We start from the raw sequence: 18,576 nt of genomic DNA on the forward strand, positions 1-18,576 counted from the left end.
GTGTCGGTACGTGTGAGATACACCTTTCCAATTTTTGGGGCGCATCTCATACTGCCGAGGATTTGAGGGTGCTTCAGTCTGCCTCCTGCCTGTTCCGAACTCCTCCTACTCCTCATCCTGCCTTTAGGGTACAAAAAATTGTAATCGGGGCCTAGATTGTGTTTGTACGTGTGAGATACACCGTTTTGTAAAATTTGTCCTATTCCGCTATTCAATATACACCCTGTTTGAGTGTAAAAAATTAAATTGCGGGATAGTCTGTATCGGTACACGTGAGATACACCTTTTTAAATTTGTTTGGCGCATCTCCTTCTACCGCCGAGGATTGCAGGGCGCTTCAGTTTGGCTCCTGTTCCCAACTCCTCCTACTCCTCTTCCTCATCCTGCCTTTAGGGTACAAAAAATTGTAATCGGGGCCTAGTTGGTGTTTGTACGTGTGAGATACACCGTTTTGTAAAATTTGTCCTATTCCGCTATTCAATATACACCCTGTTTGAGTGTAAAAAATTAAATTGCGGGATAGTCTGTTTCGGTACATGTGAGATACACCTTTTTAAATTTGTTTGGCGCATCTCCTTCTACCGCCGAGGATTGCAGGGCGCTTCAGTTTGCCTCCTGTTCCCAACTCCTCCTACTCCTCTTCCTCATCCTGGCTTTAGGGTACAAAAAATTGTAATCGGGGCCTAGTCTGTGTTTGTACGTGTGAGATACACCGTATTATAACATTTTTCCTATTCCGCTATTCAATATACACCCTTTTGGAGTGTAAGAAAATTAAATTACGGCATAGTCTGTATCGGTACGTGTGAGATACACCTTTTAAATTTGTTTGGCGCATCTCCTTCCACCGCCAAGGATTGCAGGGCGCTTCAGTTTGCCTCCTGTTCCCAACTCCTCCTACTCCTCTTCCTCATCCTCCCTTTAGGGTACAAAAAATTTTAATCGGGGCCTAGTCTGTGTTTGTACGTGTGAGATACACCGTTTTTTTTATCCTTTTTCCTATTCCGCTATTCAATATACACCCATTTGGGGTAAAAAACATTAAATTGCGGCATAGTTTGCATATTTGACTGTCAGATACACCCGTGCGATACTGTTGTTGTTTTGTTCCGCTATTCAATAAACACCTTTCTAGGGCAAGATCATAAATTACAGAAATATGAGGAGACCGTCAAATAGGGGCCGTGGCCTGGGTCGTGGTGCTGCTGGTAGAGCTCCTCTTGCAAGGAGAGGACGTGGTCGATCTGTGCCAGCTACACGCACAAGTGAAACACCTTCCACAAGTGTGAGTAGGCGACAGAACCTGCATCAGTATTTGGTAGGGCATAATGCGCCTCTAGACGTGATGAGGCCTGAAGAAGTACAGGCGATAGTAGATTGGGTTGCTGACAGTGCCTCCAGTTCCTTCACATTGTCTCCCACCCAGTCTACTGCAGAAAGGTCAGAGTTGGCACCTGCAGCCAATGTCCAACCGTCTTTCACCTCACCCCCTTGGAAATCAGGCAAGCAGTCTGAGCCCCAATCCATACAGCAGTCTCTTGTTCTTTTTGAGGACTCTGTCAGCAGGGTTTCCCAGGGCCATCCACCTAGCCCTGCCCCAGAAGTTGAAGAGATTGAGTGCAGCGATGCCCAACCACTTATTTCTCAAGATGAGTACATGCAAGGACCATCGCAGCATGTCTCCGATGATGACAAAACGCAGGTGCCAACTGCTGCGGCGTTCAGCATTGTGGAGACCGACAAGGAGGGCAGGGGTGAAGACTGGGTGGAAGATGATGTGGAGGACGATGAGGTCCTCGACCCCACATGGAATGAACGTCATGCAGGTGACCTGAGTAGTTTGGAGGAAGAGGCGGTGGTCGCACAGAGCCACCAGCACAGCAGAAGAGGGAGCAGGGTGCAGAAGCGGAGCGGCCGTGCCCTAGACACTACGCCCGCTACTGCCCAACGCAGCAAGGGAACGAGCGCACCAAAGTCAGCTCAAAGGAATTCTCTAGCGTGGAAGTTCTTTAGAAAATGTGCTGATGACAGGACACGAGTGGTTTGCACCCTGTGCAATCAGAGCCTGAAGCGAGGCATAAACCTTCTCAACCTGAGCACAACCTGCATGATCAGGCATCTAAGTGCAAAGCACGAGCTGCAGTGGAGTAGACACCTTCAAAACCAATAAACGTCTCTGGCTCATCCTGCTTCCTCTTCTGCTGCAGTCTCGGCCGCTCCAGCCACATCTGTAGTGATACCGGCACCTGCCACCCCGCAAACAGAGGATCTGTCAGCAACACCACCACCTGGGTCACCAACCATCTCCACAATGTCCAGTGGAAGCGTTCAGCTTTCCATCTCCCAAACACTTGAGAGGAAGAGGAAGTACCCCCCTACCCACCCGCGATCCCTGGCCCTGAATGCCAGCATTTCAAAATTCTTGGCCTTTGAAATGCTGTCATTCCGTCTGGTGGAGACGCACAGTTTTAAAAACCTTATGTCGGTGGCTGTCCCACAGTACGTCGTGCCCAGCCGCCACTACTTTTCCAGGCAAGCCATCCCTTCCCTGCACAACCAAGTGGGGGAAAAAATCAGGTGTGCACTGCGCAACGCCATCTGTGCCAAGGTCCACCTAACTACCGATACGTGGACCAGTAAGCACGGTCAGGGGCGTTATATCTCCCTAACGGCACACTGGGTAAATGCAGTGGCGGATGGGCCTGAGGCGGATAGCAATTTGGCGCATGTCCTTCCACCACCGAGGATTGCAGGGCGCTTCAGTTTGCCTCCTGTTCCTAACTCCTCCTACTCCGCTTTCTCATCCTCTACCGCCTCCTCATCCGGACAGCGTAACACCTTCACCACCAACTTCAGCACGGCCAGGGGTAAACGACAGCAGGCAGTTTTAAAACTTGCCTGTTTGGGGGACAAACCACACACCGCGCAGGAGTTGTGGAGGAGCATGGAACAGCAGACAAATGAGTGGTTGCTGCCAGCGAGCCTCAAGCCCGGCCTGGTGGTATGTGATAATGGGCGAAATCTCATAGCAGCTCTGGGCCTAGCCGGTTTGACTCACATCCCTTGCCTGGCGCATGTGCTGAATTTGGTGGTGCAGAGGTTCCTTAAAACTACCCCGATATGTCAGAGCTGCTGCAGAAAGTGCGGGCCGTCTGTGCGCACTTTCGGCGTTCTCACCCTGCTGCTGCTCGCCTGTCAGCGCTGCAGCGTAACTTCGGCCTTCCCGCTCACCGCCTCATATGTGACGTGCCCACAAGGTGGAACTCCACCTTGCACATGCTGCAAAGACTGTGCGAGCAGCAGCAGGCCATAGTGGAGTTTCAGCTGCAGCACGCACGCGTGAGTTGCTCTGCGGAACAGCACCACTTCACCACCAATAACTGGGCCTCCATGCGAGACCTGTGTGCCTTGTTGCGCTGTTTTGAGTACTCCACCAACATGGCCAGTGCCGATGACGCCGTTCTCAGCTTAACTATCCCACTTCTATGCCTCCTTGAAAAAACAATTCGGGCGATGATGGAAGAGGATGTGGCACAGGATGAGGAGGAGGAGGAGGAGGAGGAGGATGAAGAGGTAACATTTCCAAGGCTTTCAGGGCAGTCATTCGCAAGGGGCTCCGAGGGTGGGTTCCTGCACACACAAACGCCAGGGACACAATTGTCCAGCAGGGGCACAGTTCTGGAGGATGAGGAGGATGAGGAGGAGGAGCTGGAGGAGGAGATGGAAGCATGTTCACAGCAGGGTGGCACCCAGGCCAGCTCATGGCCATCACTGGTGCGTGGCTGGGGGGATACAGAGGACACGGACGATACACCTCCCACAGAGGACAGCCTTTCGTTGCCTCTGGGCAGCCTGGCACACATGAGCGATTACATGCTGCAGTGTCTCCACAACGACCGCCGAGTTGCCCACATTCTAACTTGTGCTGATTACTGGGTGGCCACGCTGCTGGATCCCCGTTACAAGGACAACGTACCGTCCTTAATTCACTCACTGGAGCGCGATCGCAAGATGCGCGAGTACAAGCGCACGCTGGTAGATGCCATGCTGCTGGCATTCCCACCTGACAGCGGGGCCACAGTGGAAGCACAAGGCAGAGGAGGAGGAGGAGGAGGAAGAGGTCGCCAACGCAACCAGGGCACCGCCAGCACCTCAGAAGGCAGGGTTAGCATGGCCGAAATGTGGAAAAGCTTTGTCAGCACGCCACAACAAACAGCAGCACCAGCAGCTCATATGGAACGTCTTAGCAGGAGGCAGCATTTCACCAACATGGTGGAGCAGTGTGTGTGCACACGCCTAGATGTACTGAATGAGGGGTCTGCCCCCTTCAACTTCTGGGTCTCCAAGTTGTAGACATGGCCTGAGCTTGCTCTTTACGCCTTGCAGTTGCTGGCGTGCCCTGCAGCCAGTGTATTATCTGAACGGGTATTTAGCACGGCTGGGGGCGTTATCACAGACAAGCGCAGCCGCCTGTCCAGAGACAATGTGGACAAGCTCACGTTCATTAAAATGAACCAGGCATGGATCCCACGGGACTTTTCCGTACCTTGTGCAGAATAGCGATGGATACCGACCTTACCCAGCCATTGTTCCATTTTTGCTCTTTCTCACTCTTTTGGGGTGTACCCTCATTTAAAATTTGTGAAAAGAAGCAGTGTTGGCTACCTCGTCCTCCTCAGGGCCAGATTAACATAGGGGCTATTGGAGCTGCAGCTCCAGGCCCCTACCTTTATATAGGCCCCAGGTTGGCCATATTCACTATTACCGCTCTTCTGTCACTTGTAAACACAAAAGTCTGGCTTCTATGCTCGCTTCCCCAGGCAGCTCCCTCAGAACCTCCCCACACAGCACGAAGGCCGGACAAGGAGGGACAGTTGCCGATGCATGGATGTGTTTATGGGCTTCAGAGACAGCATCGCATGTGGAATTAGGCATGCATGGCTGCACCCTTCCTCCTCTGGGTGCATGCCAAGGCATGGCCCTTAAGGCCCTTCAAAATCCTCAGCACCAAGCCCATGATGCTCTTAATCCGGCCCTGGTCCTCCTCCACCGCCGCTTCCACCTACACCGCCCATAGGTGTGCGCAGCCTATTGCATTAGGGTGTGCACCCCAAAGTTTAAATACACATGTGTATTTGCCTACAAATGTGTTTGCCTACATGTACATGGCCCCGATACATTACTCTCCCTGCTGGCAAAGTGAAATAGAGCAGAGCAGGTCCGAGGGAGATCTTTCCCATCTCCTCACTGGCAAACAGAGCGATAATGCTATGTGCCCTAGGTGATTAGGGTGTGCCCAGGCACATCCGGCACACCCTGTGCGCACGCCTATGACACCGCCACACCCACCACCACCTCAACCTCCCTCCTACTCCATATGGGCCTCGTCCTTCAGAGATGAAGAACATTGTTTTATTTTCTGTTTTTTTTTTTTGTTGTTTTAAGTTATTTCCCTATCCACATTTGTTTGCAGAGCACTTGCCATGCTCTTAACTACGTTTTGCTGCCATTTGCAGCACTCTAGCCCTTTCCATTGGTGTTTTAGAGCCATTTTAGTGCCTGAACGTTCGGGTCCCTATTGACTTCAATGGGGTTCGGTGTCCGAGAAAAGTTCGGCAAAAGTCCGGAACACGGACCCGGACTTTTTTTTAAAGTTCGGCCGAACCCGCCGAACACGGACATCCAGGTGTCCGCTCAACCATAGTCATGTCATCAAATGTACTGAGAATTTTCGTACAAATTTTCTTACAAACATTTATTTCATCTGCTAGTGTATGGCCAGCTTAAGGATCAAACTGGTTGCATCATCTAGTCCATATATGAGGAAACACTGAAGTTTTTTATTTGAAACGATACAAAAATAAATAAATAAAGCACACAAAGTACACAATTGTTTAATTCTAGTACATTTTCTTTCCAAAAATCCAAGAAAATGAATTACGTTTATTTAATTTCTCCCTTTAAATAAGTCTCCCCACTTAGTCCATTTATAAGATAATATGATGGTATATTATCCCTTAAAATTTTCCAAAATTTTACATTGTCTATTATGCTTTAGAAGATTTGATATCAACAGAAACATAATACATACACTACATGGCAGTCATGTAGTAATGTTGATTAATGTTAGAAAGGTGTTTTAAGGTGCTTACAGAGAAACCCCCCTATGATCGGGACATTATGGCAACAAATTAGAACTTATTATAATCAAAAAGATATAAAATTCCATGTCTTTATTCAAAAACATATTCGTATTTAGACATAATAGTATAATGTTTGTTTAATACATGTATTCAAGTGCATCTGTCTTAAAAACTGGATTTGATAAAATTGTCTAAATACAAGTATGTTTTTGAATAAAGACATGGAATTTTATATCTTTTTGATTATAATAAGTTCTAATTTTTTGCCATAAAGTCCCAATCATAGAGGGGTTTCTCTGTAAGCTTCTTTAGTATAGGGATGAAGGCAGCTTTATGTGGATAAATTATCTATAGGGGTTTTAAGGTTAGTCTTTAATATCTGTCAAACGACTCCCTGTCCTAAAGCTTGGTTAACATTTATAATTGGTTACATCTAAAAACTCGAAATATCTCTCCACTTCACATTATTACAGTATTTGCTGACAAATAGATGCTAGATATTAGAAGATGTTACATAATACATTTGATATACAGTGATTTGCAGGTTCTGCACCCAAAACTATTCACTGGAAAAACTTTGCTCCACAAATTGAGAAATCTGCAAAATGTGTTATCTGACATTTCAAGGATTTTGGAATTGTAAGTGGGAATGTACTGTTTGTCATTTTAGCTATTACTTTTTTAGTGTAGATTTACAATGGGAGTGAAGTAATACCCTACAGTAATGACATTTTTTTTAATGTTGTTCTTTTTGGATGGTAGTCGCTGGTATTGCACTGAGATAACAGGGAGCAACAAAACAAGCATCTGAAACCAAAAGAGTATACATTTCCATTACACAGAAAAGTAGATCCAGTGTATATTTGTAAAGATCTCTGTGTGACTGTAAAGTAGATGCAATCATTTTTTTGACAATCATAGACAATTTAAATCTATTTCTTTTAATATTTGAAAACACCTGCTATTTGCTGCCGATGCCGGTCTGCTCATGCTGTCACACACGTCATCATTAAAACGGAGTTCCGGGCTCAAAAACAACTTTGGCCCATCAGTTTGCTGTAAATCCCCTAAAAAACAAATGGATAGTCCCGATTTTTTTTTCTTTACTTACCTTGTTTTTGAAGACAGTATACTTACCTTCCTTCTACTTCCTTCCTCTGCAGCCGTCACTTCCTGCTTGCGATGACTCCTGGGAGCTGAACGTCATTGCTCCCAGGAGTCAATGCGCCTGCACCGGCCCCGCTCGTCACTTCCGGTGCAGGCGCGTCATTCCCTGCTAAACAATTTCTGGGCATGCCCAGAAGCTGTGCAGGGATGACACGCCTGCCCCGGAAGTGACGAGCGGGGCAGGTGCAGGGCATTCTGGGACGAAGAGGACACGGAAGAGGACGCAGAAGAGGACGCACTGGCTTCAGCTGCCCACACCTGAGATGGCAGCGCTGGAGAAGAAATTTTCAAGTTAAGTATTTCTTCTAAAAGGTAAGTGCGACATGGGAGAGTTCAGAGGCTATCCATTATGGAATGTACTAGCCCTGACTGTCCCGGGGGTATTTTTATTGAAAAAACATTTCTGAGGCCGGAACTCCGCTTTAAGTTACCAATTTAGAGTTTTTGGTGGAAGAGACAATGACATTACCCATGGCATGGCACATCCAACATTTTTCCTCTTGATGATAAGGAGAAGACAAGATGTCCTGTGATACAGCAGGGGAGAACAGCAGGTGTTCACTGGATTTCTGGCAGGATGAAAATATTATAGAGCTATATGAAGTTTATAATAAATGGCTCCATAATATTATCAGTTCTGTATGATCATTAGGCAGTTTGCGGTGCAAAGGAATGGTTTGCATTCCTGTGCTGAATTGAGAAATAATTCTCTTATTTTTGAGGTATTATTATCATATAGGATTTATATAGCTATGACCTATGACCCTTGACAACGATGGCCTGTGTGCTATCGAAACCGGTCGGGACCTAGGAGTGCAATCACACTGCCATGTTATTTCTGGGACCGGATGAGACGCATTGAGATGTGGACGCGCCACCCGATATCCCCAGTATTTGTTTGATCCAATGCCTGTTTTTTTCCTGCTACATGAACGTGGGGCTGGCTAAGGATTCTGAAGTTATATATTATACTGGCGATTGCAAGGTGGATCCTCCAGGAGGGCTCTAATCTACTCTGGAATATTGGCTTCTGATGAATATCATTCTGCTTACACTGACCCCCTATAACTAAGGGGTCGGTGATTTCTGGTAAGCCTTTTCACACATTGGGTGTCCATGTGGTGAAGGGATTGAAGATCTGGTTGTGTGTGTAAGAATCCTTTGGAGACTGCACTGAAGTCTGTTGGTGCATGGGACTCTATATGCGATTTTTTCACTTATCGCTGCTGCAGTTTATATTTATTTCACTGTGTATGGGACTTTATATGTGATTTATTTCACTTATTGTTGTTGCACTTTATATTCACCACTGTTAATGCACTTTATATTTATTTATATTCATATTAATTGTTATTAATATTTATATATACTATTACTCGTTAATGGTTCACTATATTAAAACACTACACTTAGTGCACTTTAGATGAGCGCGGCTCTGTACACCTCCATAGGTGTATTTAAACCATTCTCACGTTATTTACGATTCAGCTGCAGCTCCTTTATATGGTTCACGCCTATATGTTGCACTTTATGATTCATTAATTCTGCAGATAATTTACACGGTACACATTTTATTTCATTTTTAGCTTTATTGTCACTTAAATTTGCCATTTGCGCAGGTACTGTTGGCGATTAACGCCAACATATATATCTAGGATTTATATAGCGCCAACAGTTTGTGCGATTTACAAAATGAAGGCAGACATGACACTTATAATACAATTTGGTACAATAGAACCAGAGGGCCCTGCTTGTTGGATAGAGATTACAATCTAAGAGGGAGGGTCAAGTGATACAAAAGGTAATAACTGTGGGGGGTGAGCTGATAGGGAAAGTAAAAACACAGTGAATTAGTTAGAAGCAGGATAAGCTTCTTTAAATAGAAGGGTTTTCCGGGAATGTCTAAAGATGAATAGATTTAGAGGTAGTGGTACAGATTGGGGTAGGGAGTTCCACAGGATGGGAGAAGCTCAGAAGAAGTCCTGGAGGCTAGCACGGGAGGAGGTGACAAGGGATCTAGAGAGCAGGAGGTCTTGAGATGGCCAGAGAGAGTGGTTTGTATGATATTTTGAGACCAGGTTAGTGATGTAGCTTGAGGCAGAGTTGTGGATGGCTTTGTAAGTTGTTTGTACTTTGAATTTTATTTCATTTTATTCAGTGGAAGGATTGGCAGAGAGGGGTACTAGTGAGAGGTTAGGTATGGTGGATGAGTCTGGCAACAGCACTCATGATAGACTGAAGGGGGGGATAGCCTATGTAAAGGTAATCCAATGAGGAGGGAGTTGCAGTAGTCGAGGCGAGAGATGACCAGGGAGTAAATTAGTAGCTTTGTGGTGTCATTGGTAAAAAGGGGCGTATTCTGAAGATGTTGGGGAGGTTGAGAGTCGGTTCACACTGATGCGGCTGCGGCGATCGCATGTAATGTCAGAGCGCACTACTCCTCCATTACATGCGATCGGCTGTGCGGTGCGAGTTTAGCCATACACTTCGTATGGCTAAATTCGCACTGCACCCGCAGCAAAGACGCACAGGACCCTTTTTGGCAGCCGCATCAGGATCGGATCGCACATCGGTTCACACTTGTGCGATCCGATCCTGTGCGAACTGCAAGATCGCACTGCGATATGCGATCAAACTGGGGGTGTCGTTAAGATTACATTGACACCCCCAGCGTATCGCATATGGCAGTGTGAACTGCCGGGTACGTTTGCGATGCGGGAACAGGCTGCGGATTCGCAGCCTTCCCGCATCGCATAAGTGTGAACCGGGGCTGAGACAGCATGATTTACACAGTTAATTGGATGTGGACCTGAAAGGACAATTCATAGTCCAGGGATAGCCCTAACACCCTGGCATTTGGGGACAGACTGATGGTTGTGCTATTAATATTGACAGGGAAGTCAGGGGAAGGGGCACGTGGGGGAGGAAATATTATGAGCTTAGTTTTGTATAGATTGAGTTAAGGAAGTGATGTGAAATCCAGTCTGAAACTGATGGGGTGAGCTGAGGGATAGAGAGATAGATTAGGCTGTCATCAGCATAGAAATGGTATTGGAAACTATTGGAAGCTATCAGTTGACCCAGGGAAGAGGTGTAGATCGAGAATCCAAGGATATGTGATGAAAAGAAACGTGGGAATACCTTCTTTTTTAAGAAGGTCTTGCTGTGCTATGCACTAATTAGAGTGAGGACATTGGGTTCCTTAAGTCAAGCATTTCTCAACCAGGGTGCCATCTGGGTTTCCCTGGGGTGCCACAAGTATGAAACCCAGTTTTCCACTGGATCAGCATCTTGAGTGGCCATGGCGCGGGTGGGTCAGCCCCCAGCACCATTAACACCAATGACACTCTGGGGCCAAGATGCACGGTCTCATTCATTGCTATAGTGATGAAACTTGGATTGCCTGCCCCATGGCAATGCATGACTCTGATAAAGGCAAGGCTCACGGCATTCAGGAGAAGGCGGAAGAAGACTACCTCCACCTGACCTCCTCCACCTCCCTGATATATTGGGGTACCTATGATGTGAAGGGGGGGCTTCTAATGTGAAGTTAATTTTATCAAGGTGGTTGTGTGCATCATCCTTGGCTTAGGTTTCTTACTGATAAGTAGCATTTATGTTTTTTATAATTTAGCCTGGGGAGCCTTGAGATTTTGCATACTTTTAAAGGGTGCTGCGGCTGAAAATAGGTTGGGCAACAATGCTTTGGCCCCTTCTTATGATAACCTGTAGCAATAATTGTTTTTTGTTAATTGTATTTTCTTTACTTTTTTCAACATTTACTATATATTTACAAACTGCTTCTTCCGCTATAAGAAAATAAAACAATGGGTTTGGGCACAGGAGATGAGTCTGTGAGCTGGTCTGTAACACACATTACAGCCCTCTACTTCTGAGAGATTTCAAATCTTAGTCTAGATAGTTGGCCTATAAACCTCACTGGTTAGAAAAGTACTCTAAACAAAAGAAAAAAAGTGGTAGTAAAAATAAGCTAAAAAAATAAACAGGCTCTCAGGGCTTTCAGCAGAGCCATGATGGAGTGTCAAGTGATGTGCCTTATCACTGGAGGAAGGGTGCTGGCTCAGGTCAGTTTTTCACAATGGCCCACTAGTATCAACCACTCTGTAACTGCAAACAGCCAGAGAAATTAAAGCAGAGGATTTTATTTCATTTTTACGGACAACAGCCACAGAGATTTCTCATTTTAATTGGCAATAGTGAGGATGCCGCAGAGAGCAATAATTATTTGTCAACAGCTCTTTCAGTTTATTGTAAATCACTTAAATGGTAATTTCACCTTTACCCCTAAAAAATAAAGATGAATTCCCAGTCATGTGACAGACTAGACTTAACCACTTAAGCCCTGGAGGATTTGGCTGCTAAACGTCCAGGGGGTATTTTGCGATTCGGCACTGCGTGATTTTAACGGACAATTGCGCAGTCGTGCGACGCTGTACCTAAACGAATTTGGTGTCCTTTTTTTCCCACAAACAGAGCTTTCTTTTGGTGGTATTTGATCACCTGTGCGATTTTTTGATCATGCGCTATAAACAAAAAAAGAGCGTAAATTTTGCAAAAATAGCAATATTTTTCACATTTTTTTATATGAAATTCCCCCCCAAAAAAATGTAAAAATCAAAATTTTTTAACATTTTCGGCCAATTTGTTTTATGCTACCTATGTTTGGTAAAAAAAAATCACAATAAGCGTATTTTGATTGGTTTGCGCAAAAGTTATCGCGTTTACTAACAAAGGGAAAGATTTTTGTCATTTTTGTTGTTTTTTTTTTTAATGAGTAATGGCGGCGATCTGCGATTTTTTCTGCGGTACTGCGACATTGCGGCGGACAGATCAGACCCTTGACTGACATTTTTGACACTTTTGGGGTTACCAGCGACATTACTACAATAATCAGTGCTATACATATGCACTGTTACTGTAAAAATACACTGGTTGGGTTAGGGGTTAACTTTATTTGAGAGGGAGGGGCTGTGTGTGTCCCTAGGGGCGTGCTTTCTACTGTGATTGGCTGTGGCTTCAGCTGTATGCAGAGTGATCAACGGTTCTACATAGTAGAACCGTATGATCATCTCTCATACACAGGGGAGAATGACTTTCTCCCTCTCCCCCGCCGATCGCAGAGTGACCGGCGGACATCGGGTCCGCTGGTCACATGCGCGGGGGGGTCCGTGACCACGCGGGAGCGGGAGCGCGCCTCCGGGGGCGCGCGCTCGCTCCCTACACCCTCACAAGCAAGCGACGTAGACCTACGTCAGTTTGCCTGTGAGGGGCTGACCGCCGACGTAGATAGTCGTGCGGCGGTCGGCAAGTGGTTAATAAAGAGCCACATCTCCGCAGCCATTTTTTTCTACAAGAGTTCTATCACACTTGCTGCTGCATCCAGTAAGCAGCAGCCCTCAACGCCAAATACAGAGCCTAAAGGGCCATACACACTATAAGATTTTCTGAAGACTTTTTCCTTCAGATTTACCTTTTCTATGTAGTGCAAGGGTCTGCCAGATTGCATACAAATTGAAAGTATTTAGGTTTGACCTCATATTATATGGTTTTGGTAAATCTAAAGGAAAAAGTCTTCAGAAAATCTTATAGTGTGTATGGCCCATAAAGCCATTCATATCCCAGAACGAGGACTTTCCATTTGCTCCCCCTTATTGCATAATATCTTGATCTTCATATCTTCCCCATTACCCTTTGGTGCCTTGCTTTCTGAGTTGCTGCACTAAGGAGTTTACATACCTACTGTGCCTAACTTTACACCAGACCACTGTTGAATGCCACTCCCTTGAGTCATCTTCTCCTTTTTGCTTGCCAACGTTTTAAAAGGACCCAATGTTGCCAGTGGAAGCTCACCATAAAGACTGTCCAAATCTTTCTTGAGCGCTGAAATGGATTGCTGTTACTGGGTTCAGGTTTTAGGGCCTAAGCCTAGCTCCTTTGTTTAAGAGCTTTTAAGTGACTTAGTCTGTTACATTACATTGTTACACTGCAGTATATGTTGGGTTTGATTTAGAGGCACCTCTGTTGGGTGCATTGTATCTGTTTATGTTGTGTGTATGTGCATTTATATTGATGTACCAAACTGCTTTGTTATATTTGTGATCTTGATCTGCCAATAAAGTCTGCTTACAGTATCTTTTTAAAGGGCAGTGTGAGTAATCTTTGTACATCTGGTGTGAGTTCTCAGCTAAGGTATTCTGGTGTTGTCAGCGAGGGTAAGGTCTCACCTAGGGCTAGAGAAAGCAGAAGACCCAAGCTTACCTGCAGCTCCTGTGGGGGTAGTGTAACGCATGGAACTGGTGGTCTCTAGGGGGAAAACTGAGGAAGCATGGGCCTCCAGGGTGGAGACAGTGCAAGAGGCAAGAAAAGGTCAACGTTCGATTAGAGCATCTGGATAACACAGGATGAAAGGGGGCAGTGCCAAGATGCAAGGACAAAAGGGACATCCTTTAATTCATATCATTCGATTAGCAGGTACAGGATTTCCCTCCTTCCCCCTCCTCCACCTATCCTAATCTTTGTGTCCTTTGCCGGTTTTGTTCATCATGATCTGGAAGCCTGTTGATGGATCAGGATTCCTTGCAAGGTGGATTGAGTACGCCCTCAGGGCTATAAGTGGGAATAAGTTCTGACTGTGTGAGTTCTAGTTCCGTGGACAAGAAAAGAGGAGGGGAGGTTGAAAGGGCACACAGCCGACATAGTGGGTGTTCTACAAACGGGAGTAACTCATCCTCTGACTAAAGGATGAGGTCCAAGCAGGCCATGAGTTTATTATGGGGACTTTGTAGCTGAATGCATACAGGCCTCGTCGGTTCTTAACTAAGGGTCACAGTTAAGTGGGGTACACACTAGTAGAAAATGTGCCGGAAATTCCCGTCCGAGGTAAAATCTTACGATTTTCGGCTAGTGTGTACACAACTTTCAGCAGCCGATGCCAACATTTTCAACTAAAAAAATGGAGGGACAAACACCAACATTTTTATCGTCCGTCCCCAGACGTCCAATTTTCGTTTAATGTGTATGCAGTACGTCCGTGAAAAATCGGATACGAAAGACCGCGCATGATCTGAAGTTGCTGACAACCCGGAAGTCTAGGAACAAATGTCCCAAAAAAAAATAAATAAATCGAACGAGAAATTTCGTGAACATTTATGCACTGTCAACTAAAAACGGTTATGACCGCTGAGCAAGAGAGAGAAAAATCGGAGGATATTTTGTCCAATTTCCGTCACGTGTGTACGGGCCTTTAGTATGGAAGACACTTTTTTTTTAACAGAAAAGTAGACACTGTTTAATAAACAAGTTTCCACCACTTTTTGACATAAAGTTGTTGCCTGTCTTTAGGGTAGAAGGGGTAGAATGTTGGGGAGCACAGTGGGTCATTTAGGTCCAGTAAATTGCTTAGTACAGATCTCTTTTTCATGACCATTTTGGTGTGACAAGACTTCTGAAAATATTATACAAGAGTCCCGTTGCTTCACTTTACCTGAACAATGCAGCTTCACAACCCAAACATTTGACTAAATATGTAGACCTTGCATCTTGAAGATGGGTTCTGCAGCCAACCTGACCAAGTGCACCACTGCTCACCAGCTTGTGATGTTCTGTTTTTTTGTTTTTTTTTATTATATATTCTTAATTTTATTTTAATTACAAAAAGGAGAGCATTTTACAGAAATTAAAACATAATCAAAATTTCCCATGTACACCAATGTTTCTTGACAAAATAGCAAATTGGTATATTCCAGGCCTCATAATATGTTGCAAAAAAGAAACAGATGAGTGTACATGAAACTTGCGAAACTTTACAAACAACTACACTGTAAAGAGAGATTTTGCCTAAGAGACAGCTACACTTTTTTATATATATATATATACATATAAATACAGTATACTGTTTTACTGTTTGAATACTATACTCAGTGAGACTGTGCTATTTTTTCTTCTTTCCAGCCTGAGGTGCATTGCTGTCAAAGCAAAAGATGATCTGGTTGGGCTGCTATTTTTTCAAGGTTTTATCCATTTAGACTTTTAAGAGCATTTAGACTGGTTTGGTCATGTTACTTGATTTCCGTTTTTTTTTTTTTTTTTTTTGGAAGAAAGATGTCATCCAAGGCCTTGAAATATTAACCATAAATACTTGAAATATTAACCACAAATATTAAACATAGCTTCTCTGGAAAAAATCTAATTAGAATAAATTGAATAATTTTGAATTATTGAAGCTGAAGAGTAGCATTCACTCCATCCTCCTCACCAGGGGAGGACTGGCAGCCTTGGGCCTGGGGGGCAAGTCCAGTCAAGTGGCCCATTGAACCACCGAGCTCACCATCTATGCCCACCTGGTTTATAACGGATATTGATGTTATAAAGCAAGACAAATATGATACAATGTGGTAACATAATTTAATGTTAATAGCAACAAAGGAGGTTTAACAAAAATAATGCATCAATGCAGCCTCACCAGTGCCCATCAGTCCAGCCTCATCAGTGCCCATTAATGCAGCCTCACCAGTGCCCATCAGTCCAGCCTCATCAGTGCCCATTAATGCAGCCTCACCAGTGCCCATCAGTCCAGCCTCATCAGTGCCCATTAATGCAGCCTCACCTGTGCCCATCAAGGCATCCTGATCATTGCCCATCAATGCAACCTGACCAGTGCCCATCAATGCAACCTGACCAGTGCCCATCAATGCAGCCTGATCAGTGCCCATCAATGCAACCTGACCAGTGCCCATCAATGCAACCTGACCAGTGCCCATCAATTCAGCCTCACCAGTGTCCATCAATGCAGCCTCTCTAGTGCCCATAAATGCAGCCTCACCAGTGCAGCCTTATCAGTTGCCATCAATGCAGCCTGATCAGTACCCATCAATGCAGCCTCACCAGTGCCCATCAATGCAACCTGATCAGTGTCCATCAGCTCAGCCTCATCAGTGAAAGAAGATTATTGGTGAACCCAACAAAAACTGCGCAAAATGAATGTGATGTATAAATAAATAAACACTACTCATATCTATAAATGTGTTTAGGGTGAAATTGCTTCCACTCTGCGAGCTGCAAAATCAACGTGAATAACGTGACAAATGAAAAAGTGAAAAAATGTGGCGCTCAACAGTTTGATAAAACACAAAGTAAATTATTCCAATGTGCAAATGTTCGTGCAAAAAAACTGTTTCTAGTGTCCAAAAAAAAAAAGGGTTAAGCAAACAGCCAATGATGGAAACACAGACTTGATAGGAGTGAATCTCAAAAAAGCCTCCACCTCCACACGATCACCCAGTGAAATGTATAGGTACCGCTTACCAAACACTGGACCCCTTAGTTATAGGGGGTCAAACATGCTTATTGATCCATATCAGATCCGACCTTGCACATCCCCCTCTCACACAGGCGAGATAGGAGCCGCCGCTCCACGCCTGCGTTCCTTAGACCCTTAGATTGGGAACGTGAGACCGTAAACTTCCGGGTCTAAGGAACGCAGGCGTGGAGCTGGGTCTCCTATCCCCAGCAAACTGAAAATGATCCTTTGATGAGTAATACTGCACCATGAGAGCCTGTTTGTCATTTCTCTCCATCTATGACTTGGTTCTTTAATGCTCCATCGATTTGGCTACACACTGTCGCCTGTGTGAGAGGGGGATGTGCAAGGTCGGATCTGATGTGGATCAATAAGCGTGTTTGACCCCCTATAACTAAGGGGTCCAGTGGTTCTGGTAAGCGGTACCTATACATTTCACTGGGTGATCGTGTGGAGGTGGAGGCTTTTTTGAGATTCACTCCTATCAAGTCTGTGTTTCCATCATTGGCTGTTTGCTTAACCCTTTTTTTTTTTTGGACACTAGAAACTGTTTTTTTGCACGAACATTTGCACATTGGAATAATTTATTTTGTGTTTTATCAAGCTGTTGAGAGCCACATTTTTTCACTTTTTCAGCCTCATCAGTGTCCACCAGTGCAGCCTCATCAGTTTCCATCCATGCAGCCTCATCAGTCCCCATCAACGCAGCACCACCAGTGTCCATCAGTGCAGCCTCATCAGTGCAGCCTGATCATTGCCCATCAATGCAGCCTCACCAGTGCATATAAGCTCAGCCTCATCAGTGCAGCTTGATCAGTGCCACCTATCAGTGTCCATCATTGCCACCTACTAGTGCTGCATATCAATCCAGCTTATTTATTGCTCCTGATCAGTGCTTACCATTGCCGCCACATTCTCTGCCCTGCTGACCCCGTCCTATGTCCCACTGACCCCCATCCTCTGCCCTCATGTCCCAGGGTCTGATAAGGAAGCCGCAGCCATTCATTGTGAACAGCTGTGGCTTCCTCATCAGACCCTGAGACAAGAACAGTATACTGTGGCTGGGGTGGGATACATTTAGATGGGGGTGCCCGATTTAAATCTTGCCTAGGGTAGCACAAAAATAAAATACACCACTGGACACTGATGCAGTAGTGACTAGTGGCAGTCATTAACCCCTTTGTGCTGCATTAGTTGTACCAGTGTCAGTGTTTATTAACCATTTCATGCTGCACAATACAGGGGTTAATTAACACTGACACTGGTGCCACTGTCACTAATGCAGCACAAAGGGGTTAATTAACTGTCACTGGTCACTAATGCATTAGTGGCCATTGGCAGTACATTAACCCCCTCCATGCTGCATTTTACAAACAGCATTGTAAATTAACTCCTCGCCTCAATGAGTTAATCACTTGAGCCATTTCACACATCTACAACACTGACATAACATTGCCTTATGTAAGGTGTATTATCAGCCTGAGCAGCCTCTGAAAACTCACTATTCCACAGGGCTTCACTGGGCTGGCTCCTCGCAGTTCCTTGCAGAAGCAATCTCCTCCGTCCTTTCTTCCCGCCTCCTGGCCTCTGGATGACATCACACTCGGCCGGGACTAGAAAGCATCTGTCGGGTGGAGATCACTCCGCCTGACAGGGAAGTGACTGGACTCACCAGTCAAAAAGGCCACTCGCTCCGCACCGATTCCACCCCTGCAGACAGGCATGACACCCGCCAGCCACCGCTACATTATAGTATACTTGCAGAGTTGCAGCAGAGCAGTGATGCTCCGCAAGTATAACACAATGTAGCGGCGGCCGGCGGGTGTCATGCCTGTCTGCAGGGGTGGAATCGGTGCGGAGCGAGTGGCCTTTTTAGGAAGCATCAGAGCGGCCTGGAGGGCAATCGCCTCCCTGCCTCCCGGCCCAGTCCGCCTCTGCTCCTCACTC

This window comes from Pelophylax lessonae (genome assembly GCF_965119305.1).
Source record: "Pelophylax lessonae genome assembly, chromosome: 1".
NCBI classification, from domain to species: Eukaryota; Metazoa; Chordata; class Amphibia; order Anura; family Ranidae; genus Pelophylax; species Pelophylax lessonae.